This window comes from Orcinus orca, chromosome 5 (assembly GCF_937001465.1).
Source record: "Orcinus orca chromosome 5, mOrcOrc1.1, whole genome shotgun sequence".
In the NCBI taxonomy this organism is placed as follows: Eukaryota; Metazoa; Chordata; class Mammalia; order Artiodactyla; family Delphinidae; genus Orcinus; species Orcinus orca.
In genome coordinates, this window is record NC_064563.1 from 72,501,719 (window position 1) to 72,517,951 (window position 16,233).

The 16,233-nt window shown below is 35.2% G+C and overlaps 1 protein-coding gene across 1 annotated transcript in view; it reads left to right on the forward strand.

Moving 5' to 3' along the window:
* Positions 1 to 5,255: 5,255 nt before the first annotated feature.
* Positions 5,256 to 16,233, forward strand: part of OSTN (osteocrin) — a 37,048-nt gene continuing 26,070 nt past the window's right edge. The window contains exon 1 of the mRNA XM_033403715.2: positions 5,256 to 5,393. The gene's annotated coding sequence lies outside the window, so the exon portion shown is untranslated. The remainder of the gene's footprint in view (positions 5,394 to 16,233) is intronic.

A 16,233-nucleotide genomic window follows, 5' to 3' on the forward strand; every position in this document is an offset into this window, starting at 1 on the left:
AAATGATTAGCCCTACACCTATTAAAGAATTTGAAATTTTAGTTAAAAACCTTCCCACAAAGGCAACTAATGTCACAGATGACTTCATTGGCAAATTCTACCAAACATTTCAGGAGAAAATAACACAAATTCCATACAAACTCCTCCAGGAAATAGATGAAAGTTGTTATGGGCTGAATATTAGTTCCCCGCCCCCCACCAAATTTATATGTTGATATCCTAACCCCCAATGGGATAGTATTAGGAGGTGGGGGTATTTGAGAGGTGATTAGGTCATGATGGTGGAACCCTCATGAATGGAATTAGTGCTTTTATAAAAGACACCCCAGAGACCTCTCTCATACTTTCTGTCATGTGAGGACACATTGAGAAGTTCATCATCTATGATCCAGGAAGTAGGCCCCCAGTAGACTCCAAATGGTCAGACATCTTATTCTTGGATTTCCCAGCTTCCAGAACATGAGAAATAGATGCTTGTTTTTTAAGCCTTCCAGTCTATGGTATTTTTGTTTTAACAACCTAAAGGGACTAAGACAAGGGTATAATTCTTCCCAATCATTTTATGAGACCACCATAACTCTCATACCAACACCTAAAAAAATATATTTTAAGGAAGTGAAAAGCCTACCTCCTATCTCCCTCATGAATAAACATCCTTAAAAAGTTTTAGCACTCTAAATCCAGCAATGTAGAAAAAGAATAATACGTTGTGATCAAATAGAGTTTATCTCAGAAAAGCAAAGTTACAATTCACCTTCAGAAAACTAATAACAGAAGGGAACTTCTGCAGCTTGATAAAGGGCAGCTATAAAAACCCTACATTATCATATTTAACGGTGAAAAATGAAAGCCTTCTTCACCCCAAGATCAGGAACAAGGCGTGGATGTTCACCCTCCACTTCTATTCAGTATTGCACTGGCAGAGCTGGCTGAGGCAATAAAAAATTACATACAGGTTGAAACAGAAGATACAAAACAGGTTTTCTTCCCAAACAAGAGAATTTTATATACATAGAAAATCCTGTTTAATCTGTAAAAACCTACTAGAACTGATAAATAAGTTTACCAAGATCACAGAATAAAAGATCAATATACAATAATCAATTGTATTTTTGTAAACTAGGAATGTCCACTTGGAAATTGAAATTTTAGAAACTACATTTATAATAGCATCAAAAAACATCAAATAATTAGTGATACATTTAACAAAATACATACAAGATTTGTACAGTTTTGAAATTTAAAAACATTGTAAAGAGAAATCAAAGATCTAAATGAAAGAGAAACATACTATGTTCACACATCAGAATACTTTTTTTTTTTTGCCGTATGCGGGCCTCTCACTGCTGTGGCCTCTCCCGTTGCGGAGCACAGGCTCTGGACGCGCAGGCTCAGCGGCCATGGCTCACGGGCCTAGCCGCTCCGCGGCATGTGGGATCTTCCCGGACCGGGGCACGAAGCCGTGTCCCCTGCATCGGCAGGCGGACTCTCAACCACTGCACCACCAGGGAAGCCCCAGAATACTTTTAATATGTCATTTTTCCTCCAATTGATCTATAGATTCAATGAAATCCCAATAAAATCCCAGATAGTTCTTTTTTGTACATTGATAAGCTGATCTTAAAATCTATACGGAAATGTAAAGGACCTAGAATAGCCAAAAGAATTTTGTAAACTTCTAGAAGGAAACACAAGAAAAAAATCGCTACAAACCTGAGTGAGGGAAAGATTTCTTAGGGTACATAAAGCATGCTCCATTTTTAAAAGATGGCTAATTGTACTTCATCAAAATTATAAATGCCTGCTCTGTGAAACGAAACCATGAGAATGAAATGACAAGCTACAGAATGGGGAAAAAATTGCAAAACATAAATCATAAAAATTCTTGTATCTAGAATACATAGCGAACACTCACAACTGAATATTAAGCAAAAGTTTTAAACAGACGCTACACCAAAGAAGATATACAAAAGTTTATATATATACAAGATATATATAAACTTTTGCTTAAAAATATTAAGCAAAAGTTTTAAACAGACGCTACACCAAAGAAGATATACAAGGAAGTAAGTACGTGAAAAGATTCTCAACATCATTAGTTTTTATGAAAATACAAATTAAACACAATAAGATACCAGTATACATTTATTTGAATGGCTAAAGTTTTGAAAATGGCAATGACTGTCCAATGCTAGCAAGGATGCTGAGTGATTGGATCTCTCAGACATTTCTGGTGGAAATGCAAAATGGTAGAGCCACTATGACAATCAGTTTGACTATACCCTATCAAGTTAAACATACACTTGCCACGTGATCTAGGAATCCCATTTCTATGTATTTGCCCAGGTGAAATGAAAACATATATCCACTCAAAGACCGCTATATTAATGTTTATGGCAGCTTTATTCATAATCACCAAAAGCTGGAAGCAACTCAAATTTTCACCAACTGGTAAATGAATAAGCAAATTGTGGCACATCCATCCAATAGAACACTCTCATTATTAAAAAGAAACCAAGTGCTGATACATTTAACAATATGGATAAACCTCAGTCAGAAGCATTATTCTAAGTGAAAGAAGCGAGACACCAAAGACTATACACTGTATAATTTCTCACAGCCTTCTGGAAAAGGCAAAATTATAGGGACAGAAACCAGACTGGCGGTTATCAGGACCTGGGGGTGGGGTAGAAGATTGACTGTAAAGGGCAGGAGGGAAATTTGGGAGGGGGGGTTATAGACATGGTCTTTATCTTGATTGTAGTGGAGGCTACATACTGTCTACATTTGTCAAAACTCATCAGACTGTGCACTTTAAAAGGGTGCGTTTTGTGTATGTAAATTATCCCTCAATAAACCTGACTTGAAAAAAAGCATTAGGAAGTATGGCATAATAGTGTGGGTAATGGTGGCATTTGCAGTCTTGTTGATCTTTACAAAGGAATCCATTTGTATGTCTCTTAGCGCAAGTTTGAGGTTAAACAATGTGCTGGGTCCTTTATCTCTCAGGGTTTGACCAGAGGTAAACACAACAGGAGATTGTATCCAGGAAGCAAAGTGAAATGTCAGTGTTTGTTTCCTAGGTTCCCTCCCCTGTAGATCACTCTTGACTACCTGTGTCCCTTGATGAAATGTTCCACTTCTGCCAGGCAACTCCCTCTGTTCTGGGTCCCTGTAATCTCACTTTTAATCCTTCAGGTTTAGGAATACCTGGCTATTAATGGGGGTTCAGTATACTGCATGATACTTTCTGGTTCCTCCACACCTGCCCACATTAAATTATTCTCAAATTTCTCAATTTGAGTGTGCCACCTCTTTCTTGCCAGAATCCTGACTGATAAAGAAAGCGAGATTCAGCTCCTGTTCTCATCATCAATTTTAAGCTGTGAGCACTTGGGCTATCCCTTTCACATATTTGAGCTTTAGTTTTCTCATCTGTTATATATGAATAATAATACCTCATTAGCAAGGTTATTATGAGAATTAAATAATGATATGTTTTCAGTAATTCTTTTTTCTCTTTTTCATGTTAATCTCTTCATCTATTATTGGGTGTTTATTCTCTTTCTATTTCTTCATATGCTTCTATTTTAGTCTCTCTTTTAAGTAACAGAATTTCTTTATCATGTATAAATGCATAAGTCATTTACATAGGGCTTTATAATGTGCAGAAGCCCATATGAATGGCTTAAATGTACCATGGTTTTGTTCCTGGAATAAACTGTTGCTAAAGAACAGTTAAGTCAAACTTTTGAATTAGGTCAACAAAATCCACAAATAGGGTGGAATCTTTGGACTGTCTAAGCAGGGACAGATCTGGAATAAATCAGCCACAGATATCACTTGTCAGCATGCTAAGGGAGGCATTTCAAATAAGGGTAGAAGGTACGTCAAGAATATTGGCTTCTAGTAGCATTATGATGAATCCGTTAAATCTATATTGAGAGTTTCCAGCATGTGGATTCAAGTTAACATAATTGTTTTATGGCAGTAATGTCTAAACAAGGACACGATTAGGCTGTATTTTTATCTTGACTTGTGAACTATCACTGCCAACTACTCAAATTTCAAGCTTGTTGAGACATATGTTATCCCTGGAAGCCCTTCACAAAAATGAAGCATTTTACTGTCCCACCAATTCAGTGTGCTCCGGTCAGTTCTCCATCTAGATCTAAATTAACCATGTGCTAGTTCCTATACAAGCGAGTAGCATTTTAAATGCCTTTTAAAGCAAAACCAAAAAGAACAAATTTATTTCTATTTGTGCAAAAACGTAATCTGATTTGGATTCTCTTTTCCAGCTTTTTAAATAGTGAGACAGAGTGAAGTCGTGGGAAGAAAACTGGATATGGAATTACGATCTGTGTTAGAAAACTGGCTCTGCTGCTACTTCCTAGCTGTGTGATCTCATTAACTCACGAGACTCAATCTCTTTATCTGTTAAATGGGGATCTACTGGTGAATTAAATGAGCTAATAATCATCTGACAACATATTACCTTTAGGACTTAATAACTTATTTTTTATAATTCGTGTATGTAAAGTTACAAATGTGATTAGTAGGAAATGGGAATGAAGGAAAATTTCAGACACAAGCAGGGATGTTTTGGTTAAAAGGAAATTAAAATACTGGAGAACAAGAGCAAGATAAAAATGATTACAAGGACTGCATTTATAGCCCACATGTCCAGTTCAGTATTTATAGGTTTGTTAGTGACAGCCTTCCCAGTATAGCAATGTTAATTACAAAGTAGCTGTCAGTTTCACTGACAGGGCTGCCGCACCTGACTGAGGCTGAAACTACTCACCATTTCCATACATGATCATTTATTTAAGGGTCCAAAATATACATCAATAAATCAGTTTGCATTTCTGCTTTTGTTTCCCTAAATCTTAGTTTGAAATATCCTAGTGACTTTCTTTTTAATAAATCTTAGTGCATTTTATCTCCCAAATGTGAGTTGTAATTATCAGAGCTGGACTAAAACCTCAGGAAGAAGTGATGGGTCTAAGGCTGAACACAATACTAAATGTATACTTAAATTTTCCGGAGCCCATGCTCCTGTTGCTACTTAAATTCCATGGTCAAAGCAGTAGATAGAATAAATATGGAGAGGAAGAACAGGAGAAGGAAACAGAGAAAGAGAGATAGAGACTGGGAAAGACAGAGGAAAAAGGATGAGAGAGAGAGAGAGAGATTGAGGAGAAGCTTGGGAAAATGTTCAGTGGAAAATCTGTAGAAATGATGTAAGAGAAAGCAAAGGCAGGGATTGGAGTAAGGGGTGTATAACTGAGACTATAAAAACTCAGAGCAAAAACTCACCATCAGAGCTGAGTTTGGGAGAAACTGCACAGACAGGACTCTGAAGTGAGAATCTCCTGATTTTTCACAAGGTAAGTTAAATATAAAAGCTGATGAAGAGTTAGGCTTTTTCCTTTTAACTTTTTAAAAAAATTTCGCATACTTTTTAAATGTTTTGATTTTATCTTGATTTAGCTAAAGTCAGAAATGTTTTTGGAAATACTTTCCTCTCTAAAAATGAGTAAAAACTCTAAGATATTTTTGTAATGCAAACTTAGGGTGGAGATAATTGTTTGCTCAGGCATTTTATATTTATTATATTACTTTTGCTTTTATATTCTATTTTAAAACAGAGAGAAAGGGAACTCAAGATAATCATCCTATAAGTGTGTTAGATGTATTAATTTTGCTTTCATCAAATATATCCAGTGTTAGGAAATTCTTAAATGTACAAAGTAGCCTAATTTTAAAAACCTAGCTAGAAAAGAAAGTTTTTCTCTTATCTGTATTTCTATTACAATTGGAACTTAGGAAACATCCCTAAACTAATAAAATTCTGTATTCTATATTCTTCAAACCCATATTATCATCTGATTTTATGCTTACAAAACTCAAATAGGCAAGTATAATATTAATAACATAGCTTAGAGTAGACTTAGATCAATGTCTATTCTTCAGTATTTGAAGTGCTCTTGCTATTAAGTTATTGAAATAAGAGTTAATCTGAAACATACATCTGAGTTCTGTTTAAGAAGAAATTTAAAATTTTGTTTCAGGTTTTGACCTGTGGAAATAGTGTACACTCAATAAATTCAGTTCTAGCAAAACAAAATATAGCTCCTTTGAATTACAATTATAGATATTATAGGTTTAGGAATGAGATTATTATTTATTTCTGAGTTATCTTTCTAGAAATTAGATAATTTAAACAATGATTTATGATGATTTTAGTGCTCATGTAAGCTATAGAATTGATAGCACTATATTTACTGGTCTCCCACAAGCATCAGCACATTTTGTGTCTTCTCTTTACTTTGGTACTACTCTTCATCACTCTTAATAGAACTTTTCTAAGAAGAGCTTCCTGCAGATATGTATTCGTCTCCTCTTTATAAGTGAATTGTACTGTGGCTTCATTCAATAAGTTATTTAAGGTATTTAAGGTTATTTGCTTTCGCCCTTTATTTCTCAGGGTTTTAAACTGATTCCGATACAACAAATCATGGGCAGTAAAGAAGCAGATATGTTTAGTAGACTAGGTATGGGGACCTCAGGGTTATAATTTTAACTTCTTATTCAAATACTTTCAATGATTTGAACATTAATTAATAAAATTAGATTGGTTGAGCTTGTCTCAAATGAACAGAACTCAAAGTAAGCAGTCTCAAAATATTACCCCAACTGTGTCACTATGTAGTTGTGCAACTTCATGCAAGCTTAAGCACACAGTAGGGCTCGACAACATTTGTTATTATTGAAAGAGATGAAAGAACTAAAAGTGCCAGTGATACTGAATGTGAGAATGACCTGGGGAAGCTCCCATATCAGTCACTTTTCCCTATATTAGAGAATGAGGACTCAGTATCACAGAATCTTGGGGCTAATCCTTAGACATCATCTAACTTAACCTCCTTGCCAATATTTCATCCACTGTGATCTCTACACATCAGACAATGTTTGCTTAGGTTCAATGGTGTTATCAGAGGAACACATGCTTTGGCGTCAGGGAACCAGCTTTTTAATCCCAGTCCTGTCTTCAACAGCTTTTACTCAGCTTCCTAGGGGCATTTTTCTCTCCTCAGTAAAACTAGAGTCCGTGTGGGTACAAATGATGAGTCACAAGTTCCCTCCTAACCCTAGGCATGGCTCTACACAGGCCAACTCCCATGTGCCTAAAGATCTCTCTGACTAGAGATATTTTTAGCTGAGTCCTCCTTCTTTCTGCAAATAATTTTCAGGGTACCTCTCTGGAGCAGTGGTTAGCATCACCAGCCAGTAATTGCTGGTGCCTTGGCTGGTTTGAACTGGCTGTTGCTCAGCCTTGCCTCTTCTCTCTTATCAATGCCTCATCAGCTCTGGTCTCAGAACAAAGCACCCACTCCCTCCAGAAACAACCCCTCTGCCATGCCTCCTCCTCTTAATCCATTTTACATCTCTCCTTCATTTCCTCTCCCTCGGACAAGTTAATTACCTCTGAGTCTGGCTCTTTCCATCTATTGAGGATGGTAAATTCCACAGTTTCTAATGAGAGCCTCTTTCCTTTCTAAAACCCTATGCTCCTATGACACATAAGACTCTAAACATGTGAAAAATGCACCTTTAAAATATCACCTGGGCCACCACTGAGAACTTGGCTGCTGACCCACCAAGTAATAGCTGTGGCTTTCCATGGACCTCTCCATGGACCTTTCCATGGACCTCTCCATGGCTTCCCTGTGGTCCCACTTTGGTGGTTGCATTTCCTTGCAAACTCTGACTTGTCCATCAATGCTGGGGCACTAAGAGGTTTAGGAAGTGACATCTCCTCCTTTACCTCCTTGACAGTCCATCCCTCCCTGACTGCTCCCATGCTTGTGTAAGGTCTAGTTCCTGTAACAAGCTCCTTAATTCCTGTAACACTCAGGCTGGCTCTGCTTCCATGACACAGCCTGACTATGCTACACTGTCAATATTACAAAAACTATGGGAAAATCATGACTGTAACAACATAATTAATGATTTTTAAAAAAATATTTAATAGAGATATCTTATGAACTATAAAACAAAATATAAATCATATAAAATCATATTAAAATTCAATTAAAATTTAGTTTTGTTAATATAATTAGAGTTTGAAGAATAATTATGTTTTAAGTATAACAGATTTCTTCCCTCTGTTTTCTTCTCATTATAATATTCTTTGTAGTTGTATGCTAATATTTTCATAAAATATTGTGGCTGAAATTAATAATAATGCATAATATACTGTAACATTAAATGTTAAAAGCGATTGCCATTTATAATTCTCTTTAGTAAAATTTCCTTCCCCCAATCAATATTACTTTCTTTATTACATTTTATTTTCTATCACCCTGCTATAATTCTATTTTATTAAATAGTATATGTAAGTACAAAGTGGGGTAAAGGGTGAAGGAAGTGGTAGTATTCCACATTACCCTGATGCTAATATACGCCATGTTTAACTGCAGTTATCCAACTTTACCCTTTGAAAGCCTTTTTATACCACATAAAAATGACCTCCGTATCAAATGGCTAAACAAAATGTTTATGTGCAACTCTACCAGCTTTTCCCTATCTCTAGTTTTGAAGATTCTTATTTTTCCCATTATTCATTATTAGAATTAAAGAACAAATTCCCTTACCAGAATTGCACGCAATCATACACCAAGTTCTCTTGTCTTTCTAGATAACATAGTTTTATATGAAGAAACTTATAATAATTCAGGGATCTGAGCACAAATTCGTGTTTGATAAGGAGAAATCTGGAACATTACTGGTACAATGATTAGGGAATAATGAAGCATGTCTCTTTCATTAGAATGAGAATCTGTGATGTGAAACATTAATGGACATACTGGGATTTTGGCATGAACTTCATCATATATTACTGTAGGTGTAAAACTTGGGCAAATCTCTTCCCATCTCTAAGCCTTAGTTTCCATATCAATAAAACTGGGAAGTTAATATCTGTCCCACATTTCTGTTTACCTACTACATAGGGCTGCTTCATTCATTCATTCATTCAACACATAATGTTGACTCTCTCCCAGGCGTTATGTTGGGTGCTGAGATACAATAGTGAACATGTCATAGTTCCTACCGTCAAGGAGTTTACAGTAACATTTAAATAGTTTGTTAAACATACATACCTGGGCTTTTTAATAGTGGGATCTTACTAGTGTTATTGTAGGTTTCTGCCTTCTTAACTTTGTGTAAGAAAGATACTAGTAGTATGATTGAAAATTCCAAATAGAAAAAAAAAATTGAGACATTTAACAACAAAATTTTATGATTTTGGAAGGCAGTAGTGTCTGAAAAAGAACAAAAATGTTGCCAGACAGAATAAAATCAGTTAACATATGTATACCAGTAAATAATCATTCTTCCTGATTTTTAGCATTCAGGGAAATTCATTTCAAAGAATTTTTTTTTTTTTTTTTTGGCTGTGTTGGATCTTCGTTGCTGCACGCAGTCTTTCTCTAGTAGCGGTGAGCGGGGGCTACTCTTTGTTGCGGTGCGTGGGCTTCTCATCGTGGTGGCTTCTCTCATTTGGAGCACAGGCTCTAGGTGCACGGGCTTCAGTAGTTGTGGCACTCGGGCTCAGTAGTTGTGGCTCGCGGGCTTAGTTGCTCTGCGGCATGTGGGATCTTCCCGGACTAGGGCTCGAACCCGTGTCTCCTGCATTGGCAGGCAGATTCTTAACCACTGCACCACCAGGGAAGCCCCCCAGGGAAAGTCTTTTTAAAATGCAGGTGTCTGTCACATTAAGAACACCTCATCCATAAACATTTGACTTTATAAGCAATCTGTTTTGGAGATGGGAAAATGTTTATACTTCTACGAATAAGTTATACTTGAAGGAGCATGAAACTGAGAGTCTGAAAGCATTATATTGTTGTTCTGGCTCTTCTTCTAACTGGCTATGTGGCTTCGGAAAATTAACTACTGCCAACGGAAGAGCAATGAGAAATGAGAAAGAATACATTCCTGACATTTTCATTTCTTAAAAAAAAAGGAAATGTTAAATTTCTCAGTCTCAATTTGCACCTTCCTTTCAAAATCACACTCAAAATATAAAGCAAATACCCATCACACAATGCACTGAAAATAGCAAATTTCATAAAGAGCATTTTAAACAAATGGCTAAACACCATGAGTATTTCTCAGATGTATTTCTGTGAGAATGATATAGATGATATGTATGCTAGTGACAGAAACTACCAGTTGTAATTCAGTTGCTCTTGGGTGAAAATCCTCAGTGATTTTAAATCTAGTATTTGACTTTATGAGGATCCAAAACTAATCCCCACTTCTGAAGTTCTAAGTGCCAAAGCCACACTTAGTTCTCTTGTTTGTGGAGCCAATTGCACCATAGGCAGTGGAATTGCAGCACCAATAAAGAAGAGGCTCCAGCGTCCAAGTCTCTGCTTTCTAGCAGGAAAGTGTCTCAAGCATCTGGTTGCTTCTCTCATCAATGAAAACTAGACACAAACTTAATACCCTGTTCAAATGTCACTCAGTGAAATATCAAGGTTATCTGTATCATGTCAAACTGTTATGTATCCTCTTGATCGTTTAACATAAGCTTTGCTGATCGTCTCTATCAATGGCCCCAGATTCCCTAGGTGGTTGTTGAGTATAAGCTTTACTTTCCTTGGAAGGACTTGTCGTCAAACACTTGCCTTCAGCTCAGAAATAATCATTTTTATACCGTGTAGTTAATCTTTCCATATTATCTTATAGTTTTCAAAATGTTTCCATGCAAAATTTAGAGTCTCCATTGAAAAGTTCACCTATGACAAAATAAGAATAAAAATGATGCAGTGTTTTTTCACAGATAAATGTATATCTTTATATGTTTTAATAAATAATATTAAATATGAAAGTAAATGTTTTTATTGCTCTTGTTTGACAAAAAAGGCAAATCCATAATGACTTGTGCTATTTGTAAATTAATTAACTAATTTTAAATTAAACAAAATTAATTAATTAAAATGTGAGTTCATAAAATGAGTTTTATTAGACAATTTTGACAGTTTAAGCATCTTGCTCAAGGTTACCAAGCACAGCAAGGATACTTATCCCTATCCTTCAAGTCTAATTCTGAGTTTTTCCTCACCATCATAGAAATACTTTTCTGATGATCAATGTCTATTTATTGACTGAAAATTTTTATTTTTAAAATACTCATTAGTTTATCTAAAGATTTTTAGAAAAACATTGTGTGAAAAATATATGTACATATGTGAAAAAACTATGTGTATATGTGAAACTGGTGGTGTGTCTGATATCTGAAAATTTATATTTTCAAAAATTCCTATTTTGTAACCAAAATAGGAGCTTTTGATAATAGTGATTTTGTATCCACTAAGACTTGTGAGTACTCTGAAAATATTCAAATGATTATTTTCCTTTGATAGACTGTTAACTACAAATGCAGAGGAATAAGGAATCAATCAAATCTTTAAATTTTTTAACATTATGTGATTTTTAAAATTTATAACTGATAATGCATTAAATATTGTACAATGCTTTCTTTCTCTGACCCCAAAAGAGCAGATATAACTGCTGCATGCTAGGGAATCTGGATCCTCCCTCAGCTCTAACAATGTTTGTTTTGAAAGTATGGGGGAATTGAGTATACTATCTTAAGCATGATGAAAAAAAAATCCAAGTAAACATTTGAAAGTAAATAGATATAGCATATTTCATCCATTCTGGGCACATTTAACATCTCTGAAGTTGGAATGTCTTACACTTGATAGCATGGCGTAATTTAATCGGTAGCATTTTTTCTTTCTTAAAATACATTTATAAAATGGGATTGCTTACCATAAATGAAATCTTAAAATCAAAGATTTGAAGGCCCTGTCTTTTCAGCTAGAAATACTTAAAATTCAAGAGAAGCATATTTATGTGAAAACCTAGATGCAACATCTTATGCATAGACTCAGCTGATTTGAGGGACAGCAGAAAGGTTTTCCCAGCCAAACCTACACCAACTATTATCATTACCTACATACAGAGTCTGTGCTTCCACCAGAAAAGAGCTGGATTCAGAAACGGACTTTACAAAAGCTAGAAGCAACTTTAGAGGTCAGGGAGACTAACCTCAGTTTACTCAGTCTAGAGAGGAAAGGGTTTGTCCAAAATCATACAGTGAATTAGCAGCTGAGCCAAGTCAGGGCCTGAGTCTCAGAACCTCTAGATCAGGTCTCTTTGTATCACAGCGAGCCACACAGACTGTGTTAACCACTGTCCCTTTTAGGCCCGTCTTTAAAATAAAAAATGATAGTTATTCTGCTATCTACTATCCTGGAAGCTTTCCTCTATTATCAAAAAGACCTGGGTGACCATGACTTTATGGGGCAGGGTAAAGGGTACATTGAAGAAGAACTTACTCCGTTTTACAGATTTACTGCGGGACCAAGCTGATCCACCACTTGCCTAGAAGACCACCCCCGTTTTCAGAGAAAGAAGATTTGGGGAGTGTTGTGTGCAGGTACACACGGTCATTTCCCAATGTCAGAACTAGAGACCCTTCAAAACACGTCCTGTTAAATCTCACTTAAATGTCTGCAATGCCAAAGCAGAAGAAGAGGATTAAAAATAATAATAATTACTTTTTTAAAGTCCTTTATCTTTAATTAAGGCTTTATTTTTAATTTCTGTTGAAAATAGGGTGGATAGAGTCTATATGGAATAGTTCTAATCAAGAAATTATCCCAGAAGTTATCAAGAATCAACCCCAAAACTCAGTCCTTTTGTGAATTTCTAATGGTTAGATCTACTATCCCTAAGTCAGACGTTGTTGAAGAGAAATTTCCTTCGTCACCTGAGTGATTTGTTTTTCTTCAACACCAGCCCTCAAAGGCAGATAGTTTGGATCAGTGGCAACCAATCTTTTTCCCACAGAGCCCACTTGAGAGATCATTTTTCACAGTAACAATGACTCATTGCAGCACTGATTCTCAATAATGCAAACATCTTTCTTCATTTTAACAGACTGCTCATTTAATCCTAGTTTAAATATAATTAAACCAGTTACTTTACTGCTGGACTTTCAGAGCTTAATCTTCTTATAAGGCAGATCCCATGCCCACTGTCTCTTTTGAAGCTCCTCACATTAGAGAAATGTTATTCAAAAATTACTCAATGAAAAGTATAGTTGTACTAAAAAAAATTGCAAACACCTCCACTATCATGTATTCACACAATGAACATCCTTTGAGTGTTCTTTCTGTGATCTGGAGTGTACATGGGGCTGGGTAGATTTTTAGTCATGGGCTATATTTATCCACTATCAACAAAATAGGAAAACGGAGCTGAACCTGGTCTTTTCCTTCCCTCCCTATAATTTCCTCTGTTTCTAATTTTGTAGCAATCAAGTTTCAACTAGTTAATCAAATGTCTTTTGTGTGGCAGGTGCCAGGGTGTTTGTTTTCATTAGTGTACCAAATGCCATATTTAGGAACTTGGCCTTTTCGTTAACTGGCTGCAAGCATGGCTTTAAACCATTAAATGGGTGTATTTAAACTCAGCATTTATTTTTATATCTCCCTATCCAAATAATCAGGATGTGGTTATCTGTAAGATGATACATGATGACTTTTTTCCTATATACACCCAAGCACAAAAATATATGCCTCAGACATAATCATCAATATTACAAACACTCATCATCCTGTGCCTTTTATAAGATTGCAGAGATGAAGAGAAAACTGGTTAGTAAAATGTGCATAAAAATAGTTGAAGGAAATCCACATGGGGAAGCTCATAAAATTGAGCAATTTCACACTTTGTAACCTGTTTTTAGCATGATAAAAAAAAGTGGAAGAAAAACATCACAACCATAGTTTATCTTTGATTGAATGAAAGAGCTATTTTAAAAAAAAGATATGCCAGAAATATGAGCTCATTGTAAAAATACACTTATGTTTTTGATATGTCTTCCCTTTTGCTGAGGGAAGTCAGAGACAGCAGCAAAATCAGAAGGAAGAATGATTCAATGGCTGATTTTCTAAAGAAATAAGTAATGCAGTGTTTGGTTGGTATTTTTACCAGATAACTTTTACATTCATGCTTGTTATTTTTCTCCTGTCTCAATTTAGAGAAATAATCATGATTAGCTGATTTTAGATACTTATCAAAAAACTCAAATATTAAATATAAGTTTGTCAGAAAGAGAACACAGAATTTACTGCTCCCTTCCAGAAATTGTGGAATACAGATAAACAGCTAGTGAACAACATTGTATGACTAGATTGCAAAGTAGAGTAATTGATGACATAATGAAGAACTAGTTTAGGCTGCATTACATGAAAATTAAGATTATATTTGATAAATAAATGTTATAGACAATACTAAAATATTTTATCTCCATTTTAAGTATTAATACACATTTAATACAGATGTTACTCTGTCTAGGTCTTATTTGTCTGTATTCTAGCAGATACATTTATTACTAAAATCCACACTGAGGTTTCACAGTAACAACATTTTAAGGAAATGTCATAAAGAAAATCTTGGATCACACCAAAGAGAATGTAGTTATTAAAGAAATATTTAGTAATATCTCATAAATGTTCTTTCACTTACAAATTATAAATGCTATATGGGATAAAGAGGTTATACATGAATTAATCCAATCCTCTCAAAAAGTTCTTCTGAGGTCAGAATTACTCCTCATTTCACAAATATGGAAAATAAAGCTCAAGTAGGTTAAATGACACACACTCAAGGTCACACTATTTCTAAAGTAAATATGAGTCAAATCCAGTTCTTCAGATCGATCCTAGGATCCCTTTCTTTTTGCTCCCTGTAGGTTTCCAAATGATTTTTTTAAGGCAACAGAAGTTTACTGAAACTTCTCATTCATGAAGGATGGCCTGGGGGACTTCCAATGTCACGTGCTAAGTGGTGAAGTCGAGCCCGTTCTGTTGGTAGCTCACAGCCCGTGAGCTTCTCCCAGCAGGGCAAGGCCTTCTGCTTTAACCAGTGGCAAAACTGGCATCCCGCAGGCCTGATCTCGGTTGTAGATAAGCTTTAATTGGATTTATAGTTTTTTTTAATGTAAAAATTCATAAATGATATACCTTTGTGCTTACTACACAGAATTAACAAATGTAATCTTTTAACATGTTTGCTTTACTATGTATATAGAGAGAGATAAAAACTGAGTCCCTTATGTTTTCTCCATAATCTCATGTACTCCCCACCCTCCCCAGAAGTAATCATAGTCATGAATCAAGTTCCATTGGTTTATATTTTAATTATATGTACAGATTTCAAAATATATGAAATTGCTTTACGTATTTCCAATTTAGGTAAATGGTAGCTTGGCATATGTATTGTTCTAGAACTTCTAATCTCCCCTCAAATCTGTTTTTTTAAATCCTTGCATATAATTATACATAACATTCAGGTCATTTGTTTTGAACAGTAGATAACACCCATATTTAATTTATTTGCGTAAAGTCCATAGTATGAATTTACCTCATTTGATCAATCCATTTCCTCTTGAGTAGGGTACTTGAGTTGATTTGTTTTTTTACTACTATATAAAATGAAGCTATGAACTTTCAGATACATGTCTCCTTATAAACCTTGGCCCAGTTTTACTTAATTGTGAGTCTGTTTTTAAAATTTTATTTATCAGAGTTATTTAAATGTTCCAAATGCTAATCTTTCTTTTTTATATCTGTTGAAAATATATTCCATTTTTAATTTGGTTTTTATTGTAATTTGTTTATTGTATTTATCATGTAGAATTTTTCAATTTTGATATAGTGTAATTCGTTAATTTTTTCCATGAGATCTACCTTTTGAATCTTGCTCTAGAAATCCTTACATATCACAGGACATAAAGATAGCCTCCTATTGGAACTGTGGTGTTTCTGAAATTTTGAATTGAATTACTTTTAGACACAGCACATTCTCTCTTGCTCACCACAAATCCCACCAGGCCTTAGTCTCTCATACCTACTCAATTTAATACATTTCCCCTTAGGTACATGAGGTTGTAGTCTGTGGATTAGAGAGTCAAAGAATAAAGTTACACAAACTAGATTTTTCAGACTTGGCTTAGAATTAAATTATGATTATAGCTCTACAACCCCAGTCTAGGTTTCCATGGAGATGAAGCCTTGATAGAATTCATTCTGGGAGATCTACAGCTTCTATTAAGTATTATATAAGTTTTGCAGAGGTGCA